Source organism: Cupressus sempervirens, chromosome 2 (genome assembly GCF_028749045.1).
Source record: "Cupressus sempervirens isolate cs-2001-9-10 chromosome 2, ASM2874904v1, whole genome shotgun sequence".
NCBI classification, from domain to species: Eukaryota; Viridiplantae; Streptophyta; class Pinopsida; order Cupressales; family Cupressaceae; genus Cupressus; species Cupressus sempervirens.
In genome coordinates, this window is record NC_143119.1 from 764,417,134 (window position 1) to 764,428,950 (window position 11,817).

The window sequence follows — 11,817 nt, forward strand, 5'->3', positions numbered from 1 at the left end:
CCCCTAATTGACAACAATGCAACATTACATCTAGTTGTCTATCATGCACTACATTGGTTCTTCACATGTATGAGGACCCCTATACCAAGGAACTCTTTGTTCCTCCTAGGTCTTATCAAGAATATTATTGCATTCCTAATTAGCTATCCTAGGTGCTCCTGCACCATACTCCCCCAATGAGTTGAAAGTCGTTCTAGGACTTTAAGAAAAAATAAGAGAGATCAATGCCATATTTCTTGAAGTCTCCTTTTGCAACCCAAGTGTCTTCACTATCTGGTTTCCCTTGCCATTTCAAAAGATTCTTCATGTAAGTCTTGTTCCTAATCACCTTATGCACCTTAGAACTCAAAATATTCTCAGCTTGCAACTTTCTTGTAGATGGTTTGGGAAAGGTAGCTACAATCCTTGAAGGTCTGTATCCTCTGTTGGAATGGAAGATAGAATAGGACCCTTGTAGGCTACCAAATCTATAACATTAAATGTAATGGATAAGCCCATATATGCTGGTAGATCAACTTGATATGCATTGGCTCCATACTTGGCCAGAATCTTGCATGGGCCCACCTTCCTCATCTGCAACTTGTTAGATTCTCCTTTGGATAGCCTATGCTTGTTAAGGTGAACCATTACATAGTCCCCAACTACAAATTGAACATCTCTGTTCCTTGTATCTACCGATTGCTTCATCTTTGTTGTATTCTTCTCCAAGGTTTTCTTGACCATATCATGAGCTTCCTTCATGGAAAGAGAAAAGTCTTCAACCACTCCACTAAATTTTGCACCTACTTTCATGTCCCTTTGTTCAAGAATGCCTCTAGGATGTACTGCATAAACCACTTCAAAAGGACTCTTCCTAGTAGACTTGTTTACAGTGTCATTGTAGGCATACTTTTCTTGTGCAATAATGTGGTCCCAACTCTAACCATACTCCTTGGTTAAACACCTCAAGAAGTTTCATAGGCTCTTGTTAACCAATTTTGTCTACCCATCTATTTGAGGATGGTAGGTAGATCCAAATGAAAGGTTTGTACCCAACTTGTGCCAGAGAGTCTTCCAAAAATGATTCATAAACTTAGTGTTCCCATTAGATACAACGCGAAGAGGTAGTCCATGTATCCTTACTACTTCCCTAAAGAAAAAATTAGCAATGACACATGCATCATGAGTGGCTTTACATGGCACAAAGTGAGCCATTTTGTTGAACCTATCCATAATGACATAAAAACTGTCAAATTCCTGCTTGGTTTTAGATAGCCCCACCACAAAGTCCATGCTCAAACATTCCCAAGGTCTTTGAGGAATGGGAAATGGTTGGCATAGTCCTGCATGAGTGGCAACTCCCTTGGATTTCAAAAAAACCATGCAACATTCAACATACCTCTTCACATCCCTGCTAAAGGTAGGCTAGTAGTAGAACTTTTGGACCAAATCTATTGTCTTATGCACTCAAAAATGCCCACTTAAAGAACCATTGTGCTTCTCTTGCATTGAGTTTTCTCTAATGGATCCCTTTGGGACACATAACCAATTACCTTTGAACAAGAAGCCCTCCTGCAAGGTGAAATCAAAATATTCATAATGGAAATGGTTAGTATAATCAATACACACTTGATAAGGTTTGGCAAAGTCTATATCATCAGGATATGGCTCCTTGAATTTTTCAATTCCCACACTCCTAATATACACTTCTTATATAGTCAACAACCTACAACTAAGTGTATCTACAACTTTTTTGGCAATGCCTTTTTTATGTTTGATGGTGAAGGTATAGGCTTGAATATACTCCACCCACTTCATGTGCTTATGACTCATCTTTTCTTGGGAATTTAAAAATCTTAAGGCCTAACTATTTTAATACACAGAAAAATATTTAGTTAGTAGGTAATGCCTCCATTTTATCAAGGCTTGGACTAAGGCATACATCTCAAGGTCATAGGAAGAATACTTCCTCTTGGATTCATTCATCTTTTCATTATGGAATGCAACTGGTTTACCCTCGAGGCTAAGGACTATTCCAATGGCAAGGTTATTGGCATCACATTCAATAGTAAAAAAATTCTCAAAGCTAGGTAAGACCAAAATCGATTGAGTGGCAATCTGATGTTTCAACAATTCAAAGTTCCTAGTGGCTTGTTTAGTCCACTTGAACTTGGCTCTAATCCCACCTTTAATGGTTTCCAAAAAGGGTGCACAAATATGACTAAAATACTTAATGAACTTTATGTAAAATTTTGCTAAGTCATGGAATCTCCTTACTTCTGAGGCAATCTTGGGTCTTGGACAACTAAGTATGGCCTCCACCTTGCTAGGATACATCTTGAGCTGACCTAGTGAGATAAAAAAACCCAAATAGACCAATTCTTCCTTCATAAAATTACACTTTTCCAAGTTTATTGTGAGCTTAGCATCAGACAACCTTTTCAAGACTAGACCCAAATGCCTTAACTTCTCTTCCTTTGTGCTACTAAAAATCAAGTTATCATCAAGATAAATGACAACAAGCTTACCCAAGTAATCAAAAAAAACTTCATTCATGAGCCTCATGAATGTGGAGGGGGAATTTGACAAACCAAATAGTATCACTAGCCATTCACACAACCATTTAGGAGTCTTAAAAGTTGTCTTCCTCTCATCTCCCTCTTTAATCCTTATTTGATGACATCCACTCTTTAAGTCAATTTTGGTGAAGTACTTTGCACTGCCCAAACAATCAAGTAAATCTTCAATTCTTGGAATTGGGAATTTGTACCAAATTGTTATCTTATTAATTTCCCTTGAATCTATACACATTCTCCAAGTACCTCCCTTTGGTACCAAAATAGTTGGAACTACACATGGGCTCACACTTTTCCTTATCAATCCATGATCTAACAATTCTTGTAGTTGCTTAGCTATTTCCTCATGTTGACTAGGTGTCATCTTATAGGCTACTTTATTAGGAAAAGCTACTTCAAAGATGAAATCTATCTGATGGCTGATAGCTCTCTTAGGTTGAAATGTTGGCTTCCCATCACTTACAATGTCTTCAAACTGATTCAGCAGGCTCTGCACTTCCTTAGGCAACTATCACATGATTGTGCTTGGTGCATTCTATGGCTTGACAATAATGGCATATCATGTATCTTCCACTTCCTTCATGATGTTCAAGAATTATTTATCACCTATCATTAGGAAATTAGGTCCCACCAATTTCTTGCTTTCTCCCTCTAACAGAGATTGAATGGTATAAGACTCTTCTCCTTTCTTGAACTTGTAAACATTCTTCCTACAATCATATTGCACTTCTCTATCATATTGCCATGGCCTCCCTAAAAGGAGATGGCATGCATCCATTTGAAGTATATCACATAGAACTCTATCCTTATATCTACCAATATTGAAGTCAACCCATGCTTGCTCCTCTACCTCTACATGATTACCCTTATTCAGCCATGTGACTCTATAAGGACTGTTATGAAGGAGTCTTTTAAGTTTTAATTTTACTACTACTTCTTTTGAAATTTTGTTATTAGTAGAACTAGAGTCAATGATAACTTTATATACATTTTTTTTCACCTTTCATTTGACCCTAAATAGGGCTCTTATTTGATTTGGGTCCTCCTTCATGGGCTCCCTTATGAGTGTTCTTGTAAATATCATATTCTCACCTTCTTCTAAATTAGGTGGGAGACCAGCTGCCTTCTTGCAACCCCCATCTTCTTGAGCATATGACACCTTTTTTCTCCTGAGATAGGAGCCTTCTCTGGACACCTACAAGAGGGATTCCCTAGTTGGTTATAGCTATAACACTTCATGGTGGAAAAGTATGAAGGCCCTCTACTTTGACTACTATGTCTACCCCTAAAGTTACTATTACCTCTACCTCTTTGGTTATATCCACCTCTTGGACTACTTGAACCACTTTGTTCACTTGGTTTACTATCCCCTTATGGTCTAGTTACTAGGCCTCTTCCACCTCCAAAATTGCCTCTCTGATTGTTCTTATCTTTGCCCTTGCCTCTGCTTCTATTATTGAAGTCTTGCTTCTTCTTCAACTTTTCCTCTACCTTATGTGCTAGTTGATAACATTTTTGTACTCTATTAGGACTTGACAACTAAAGTACCTCTTGGATACTGGCTATCTTAATGCTTTCAACCTCTTGCATCTTGGATCTTAGGAAAAGTTTTTGAAACTCTTCAGTACAACTTGCAACATCATTTTCTGTTTGTTTGATATTTTTCCTCTTGGTATGTAACTACACTTCAAATTCTTCAAGAAGGTAGGTTTGTTGAATTTGGCTTACCATACTCTTCTAGTTTGCATAGAGTTTCTTTCCCTCTTTCACTCTTTCATCTTGAGTGAACTTCCACCATGTGAGAGATGCTCCTCTCATCCTTGCATTTGCTACTTTCACCTTTTGAGCTTCTATCACATTCTCACTCTCAAAGTAGTTTTGCATGCCTTCCAACCATTATAAGACATGGTTTGTATCTAACTTTCCACTAAAAAGTGGCACTTCTTTCAAGGCTTTCTGATTTGATTCCTTTATTACTCTAAGAAATGGTTCTTCTGCTATTTTAGGATTAGGCGTGGGTGTCTCCTCTTCATTAGACACCTTCTACTTATGCTTGTTATGTTCCTCCTATTGGTTGACCTTATTGGTCACTACTTTAATCCTAAGAGCTTCTTTGTCAAGTGTTGTCTCTAAGGTTGTTATCTTAGCCTTCAACTCTATGTTTGTCACCATGGTGGATCCTATGGAGGATTCCCCTTCACAGTAAAAAATGCACTTATTTCTCCCAAAATCAAATTTTCTCTGATGCCAATTTGATAGGAATAATCTAGGGTAGTGTAGATAGTTCATAGCAACTCCTTATTATCCCCTACCTATACAAGTCTAACCCTAATCAATTACAGACAACTTTTCCTTAGACTAACCTACCCATTCAGGCTTGCATGCTAGCCTGAAACTTCATGTTAGGCCTCCCTGATGATTTTTCTGATTTTGCAAGGGTTTGAGGTGCTTCCTAGGGTGTCTTGGACTTCTTTCCATCCATGTACCACAATCCATCCATTATATTACTATACAATCCCTTCAAACCAATGAAAAACTCCTATTAGGCCTAATAGCCCTCAATTAGCCCTCCTAATGGACTAAATTTGTATTTGTCCAAATATTTCTTTAAGAAGGTCCCAAAAAATTTTTATATTGAGATACCCTTTTCAAAGACCTTCAAGATTATTAAGGTCTTAGGTTTCCAACACCTACCACATGCCCTAACCCACTTTTGAGGGTTTATTACGATTTACCAACAATTTAGACTAGTCAAAAATAAAACTACTCTTGATCCTTCACTAGGGACTTTCAAAACTCCTCTTTGCATCCATAGAGTCTCCATTCAATGATCTATCCTTCCATAACACCCTTGCAACAAATCTGGTTTCCTTGGCTCAATTTCTAGCTGAGTACAACTCTGTCTCGCCTAGGGCTTCCAAGGAAATGGATTGGCCCTTTACTTCTTACTCCATCCTTCCTACTACACAATGTACAAGGTTTCTACTAGAACTCATCAAGGTTTTAGAGAGCTTAAACCATGGGGAACGTTGTAGACAACATTTTTCCAAGTCTGCCCCAATTTGGCCAACAAACAGGTAGTTTCCTAAAATAATTATAATGAACACAAATCATTTGCAAAAAAATTCTAACCAAAACAAGAAAAAAGTAAAGAAAATTAAAAAAACTAGTTTCCAATGTAAAATTTCTAATTCAATCTCATGTAAATCAAAATCTGATTATTTCATTCAACTTATCATTGATTTCCTTGTCTATTGTATGCATGCGTATAACTCCAATACATCCAACTATAAAATGGTGACTTGGAGGGCTTTAAAAACTAATTTCCCAACTAAATAAACCAAATACCACTCATTGGTAACTTCCTTTTTCCTTCTAACTACTTTTACAACTTTTGACAAGAAAAATTGCAAAAAAGTGCAAAATTGTCATTGTGTAATTTTTGCAAAATTGACAATTTTTGCATTTTGACACTTTAGACTTTGAAAGACTACATATTAAGACTCCAAATAAACCATGGAAGTTATTTAGACCATTTTTTTTTCATTTACATGTCTAAATACCCTTCTATTCTTATTTATCCCTTTAAGACAACTTTTTGCACTTTTTTCCCTAATTGACAACAATGCAACATTACATCTAGTTGTCTATCATGCACAACATTGGTGCTTCACATGCATGAGGAACCCCATACCAAGGACATATTTATTCCTCCTAGGTCTTATAAATACTATTATTTCATTCCTAATGATGTATCCTAGGTTCTTTTGCACCAAATTGGAGGTTTGCAATATCTACCTCACACCTAACCAGATATAGCAAATCCAGTTGGGATTGTAGCTAGATTTCAAGCTGATCCTAAGGAGTATCATTTTTCAAAAATAAAGAGGATAATATGATATTTAAAAGGTACACCTGATTATGGATTATGATATAATAGATCAAGTAATTTCACTTTGTGTGCTTATACTAATGTGGATTGGGCAAGCAATATGGATGATAGAAAAAATACCAGTGGTGGAGCATTATTCCTTGGAGGAAGATTGGTTTCTTGGTTGCAAAAGAAACAAGATTGTATTTCATAAAGTATAGCTAAAGGAGAGTATGTAGCAGCAACAAATAATTGTAGTGAGATCATGTGGATGAAGTAGATGTTAAAGTCTATTGGGAAAGAATTTTTAGATCCTATTATCATGCATTGTGATAACACAAGTACAATGAGTATGTTTAAGAATCTTGTATTGCATCCTAAGATTAAGAATATATCTATTAAGTATCATGTTTTGATAGAGAAGGTTGTAGAGAAATAAATTAGATTAGAATATGTAAGTACAAAAGATCATATTGTAGATATCTTTACGAAGCCTTTGCCTAAAGATACATTTGAGTACTTGAGAAGTATGCTTGGGGTTATGCCCCTACTCACTTCTAAGTAGATGATGTCGAGATTGCATCAGTCCAATGGTAGAGAGAACTTTTGTTGGATTGAATGTTGATGCTTCTTGTATGGGAGAGTATCTAAGAAAAATAGAGTCATCTAGGACTCTCGGTAGCTGGTTTTGAATAGTGTCTCTGGACACTTCAACTAATTGAGGACTTGGAGAAGATGATTAACATAATGAAGAATTTTTCATTAATGTCAATAGGAGAGAGAAGTGTGCATGAAGAACATCTCCTTAGTACTATGGGGGGGAGATTGTGTAGAGAAGCACCATGTATAGGGGATATGATCCTCTAATGAAGGAAAGCTTAATGTATGGGGGAGAGATTGAGATCTCCTATATATAACAGAAAATATTATTGATTTTAATGGGAATAATATTGAATGGGGGAGAAGGTTAGAGATTTTTAATGTGTGAACAATTGATGTGAGTAGAAAGAGTTTCTGAATAGAGCAACATTCCAAAGGATTTTACATTTGATTGATGAAGAGGATTTGAAAAGATGAGAACAACAACATCAGTCGTAGTAGAGAATTGTTTTGGTATTCTTGGAAATTATATGTTTTTCATCTATGTTGCCATCAATTGCAAAGGGGGGGATTTTTAGCATGAAATTTGATGATATTCCTTTGGGGGAGTATCCTAAGCATTACCAAAGCATGTGGGGATTGGTAACATGATTGATATGTTGCTTTCATGACTATGATTTTCATTGATGAAAAAATAGTATGTTTTCTGTGAAGATTGATAGAGTAGTAGATAGAGATTGAGGTCATATAGAAATGGGTTTGATGTTCAAGTCAAGAAAGGTTAAGGATATGTTCTATACTGTCTCTTAACGATGAGGTTAAGTGCACATGATGTAAGTTGAAGACATGAAGAAGATATGTGTGATTTGCAAAGAGTAGTATAGAGACATACTATCTTAGAAGAATTTTATAATGATTGGATTGTATCTCCTAATAGAGATAGAATTGAGATATGTGAAGTTATAAAGTGACAGAGGATAGTTAGATCACGATATCATCGAGTACACAAGTTCTTTGGAGTCACACATATTAGAAGTTGTAAAGACTATGAGTCGACAATGTTGTGTAATTGTGAAATAACTAATTATCTTAATGTGTTCTTGTTATAATTAATTGGGAAAGCCTCAAGGCTAACTCAAGGAGTTTTTTTTTAGGACATGGTATAAGGAAGGTTATTTTCCTTTTGGTAAAGTGTGATTTGTAAGAGTATCAAGCGTGTGAATTGTGATTCAAAATAAAAGACAATAGAGAACATCAAGAACAAGGCCAGAAGATGATATTCAGATGATATGAACATCATGGAAATAAGATCAGTTGAATTTGCATGCAAGAGAACCAGATAAATGTATAAATGTCAAAGAAAATAGGTCAAAGGTGCTAAAGACCAAAGTTGAAAATCAAATCAATGAATCAAAACACATCTAAATGTCCACATCATCAAGTAAAATAGTCAATTCACCTTGGAAATAAGTCAGGACCGTCGAATGATTTGAGATCAATGGATAACATTATAAGGTGAAATTATAAACTATCTCATGATGCATCTTGTTGATTATCAAATCAAAAGAAGATCCACGATCATCATTATGTTGCTATGTTAAGTTTCTCAATCATTATTTATAGTGATATAGCGATGGATCAACATGTTTCTAGTGGGCCATCACCATTCATAAGGTGCAATCAGAACTTACTCACAAACCAAAACAAATCCATGTCAGACCCTTCATGTAATGAAATGATGTCACCTGTCAACCACAATGCACATAGCTGGAGAAAGTGGACCCATGCCATAAAACAAATAGACTGGCATAGTTTTATTACCACCATGAGATTGGAATAAGATCTATGCATGTCACTTTGTCACTATGTAAAGTTGCTTGATCATTAATTATAGTGACAAAGCAACAAGAAGACATGTTTATATAGAGGGACCCAAAGAGGAAGTTATAAAGGAAGTCATAACATTTAAATCACAATCATTAATTTGAGATCAACGACCAAAATTTGAAAAGGTAATCACCATTAGAATATGAAATATATGGGTTTGGTGTGAAATAATGGAACATGAAGAAAACTATGATTTTTTGTAGGATTTGTGGAATCACATGAAGATGAAAGATAGCTAGGTGTTATCAGAGTCACCAAGGGAGCATGATTATGTTAAAGATTAGATATTTTTCATGTCTTATTCATATTAGTTTTGGATGATTGTTGAGTTTTTAAGTGATTCAAATGCTCTGTCAATGTAACTAATGAATTCATAACGAGAAAAAACCCTAAGAGAGGGCCTATAAATGTAACTTCATTTGAAAATGAAGGGATCAGAAAACTTGATGGTGAATTGGCCTATAATTCCATTTACCCTATTTTCTTGTCATGTTTTGTTGTTTATGCATAGATTAGTTTTGCATTAAGAGTTGGAGGACAATTGTATGTGATCATGTGATAATGAGGTGGATTCCATTTCATTTTGATAGTTGTAGTAGAAGTGATTCCATTTATTTTCCTCATATATGATTGTGCTTCCTCTCTTGTTCATTTCATATCATGCTAGATAGTTTCATTGGAAAATGAAAGATAAATGTATATGAATCTATTAGTTATTAGTTGGATTCCATTTTATTCAAGGCTGATAGTGAAAGAAATCCCATTTTCTCTCATGTGCATATCTCTTCATTCCCCTTTTGCATTTAGATGGTAAATCTGCACTTAAAAGTAGGAGTAGATGTTAGAAGAATTTCAAGGTAGCTTGTGATGTCCATTCCATTGGGTGGTATAGGTTGCCCAAATCTATTTCTACTTGGGGTGCTTGTAGTTATGAACATCCTAGTTTATCCTCTTCTACTCTTAGGTTAAGAGCATACCCCATATTCCAATGATCTATTAAAAACACAATTCATTGCATATATTGCATATAAGGGAGCTTTACCTTACAATTTAGAGAGTAGCGATAACATATACACTGACTCATTTGTTGGTAACATCCTTTTGTTTCCTCACATTTTGGGCATCTAGAGTCAAGGTAAAACCAAGTTAGCAAGAGGGACAAACTATTAAGCAACACACCCCGATCAGGTTTTCCCCTTTGATCAAGGGTTTCCCTAGTTAACACAGCTGGTCTTATTTTGTATGAGTATCTTGTTATGGTCGATGATTATTATGCTCATATGGTTAAGGATTAATAATGTTTATAATTATTGTAATATTTGGATAAGTAATTCAACCCCCCCACCCCCCCAACCCCTCTTAGTTATATTGGTGGACTTTGCATTCTAACAAAAACCTAGTTTAGGAATTAACCTTGAATTGAAACAAAGGACATTGAATGTATTGAGGGAGACCTTGAATTCTAGACAAACTCCTTCAATCACTTGAATCCTTGATATTCAATGGAGGAATTACTTGAATGGTTAGAAAATTGAGTGCTTGATCATGGTATGATATTGTGAATGCATGATTCGAAATGGAGAAAATGGATGGGTTTATAAAGGGCTCATAATTAAATTTCTCCCACAAGATGACAAATTTAGAAATTAGCAACTCAGATCAATATGGATACGAGACCTAAGCAGTGAACCTAAGATAGGGCTCAAGTAGGGATGCATTGCATCCTTTATTGGAACAAAAAGGATGTATTGCAACCCTAATTGAGAAGGGATGCACTACATCTCTTCCAACCAAGTCCCAAAACCTTTGGGATTCCCTTGGGGTTTCAAAACCAATCCTTGATCTTGGAAATGAGGTGCATAATATGAGATATGCTAAGTGACTAGATGAAGGAAAGAGAGGATCTAAGTGGTTAAATCCTACCTCAAAATTCAGTTCATGAAAATAGGAGCATTAAAGATGATCTATTAGGTCTTACCCTAATTCAGCTTGAGAGAAATGAGAAGAAAGGGGAAGAAAAGAGGAGAGATGCAATTAAATGATTATCCCACATCAAATAGGTGCTAAACCATCATTAAATTAAAGTGCTTCCAATTTAAGATGGTGCAATATGTAGGCATAGATATACATATATACCTTTATATACATACATTTATATATAGACATGCACACACATACACACATATACTTATATATGTGTGTACATAATTGTATGTATATGTATATTTATATGTATATATGTATGTGTATAAATAAACACACACATATATGTACATATGTATATATGTGTACATATACATACACATATGTATGTATTGTACATACACACATATGCAATCAATAAATAGGTAGATCACTTCTCCTTTTCATAATTGCACATTTTAAAAGGAAGATTTGTTATGATGTTCAAGAGGAGACTTAAAGACTAAGTGGGACAATGACCTTTTCTAAAACATAAGATCGATGAAATAGAAATGATATAATAATTTCATTTAGGTGTTTAATTAGACAATTTACTAAAAAGTATAAATAATAGATTGATATTGACTAACAATAAGTACAAAAGTACAAAAATAGAAACCATGACACAAATCTGACCTCTGGGTAAAATTTGGCTTTAATACAAGCTACATGATAAAACCTATTGCATGCTTGAGGATAACATGCCAATGACATTTTATAATAGGTGATTTTGGCAAAAAAAATCAAGGTCTCTCTTATTATGTCCATGTGGCTCTATAACATGTTCCTGTACATATAAAAAATCAGAAAATATTGTGTAAAGGGGTTTGCCTTTGTCAAATGCTATTTCGAAATCAAGTTTGAAATGGAAATAAATTACATATAGGAAACTATGTAAAAAGATAAATATTAGATTATCCTTGAATAAATCCTCATGGATGA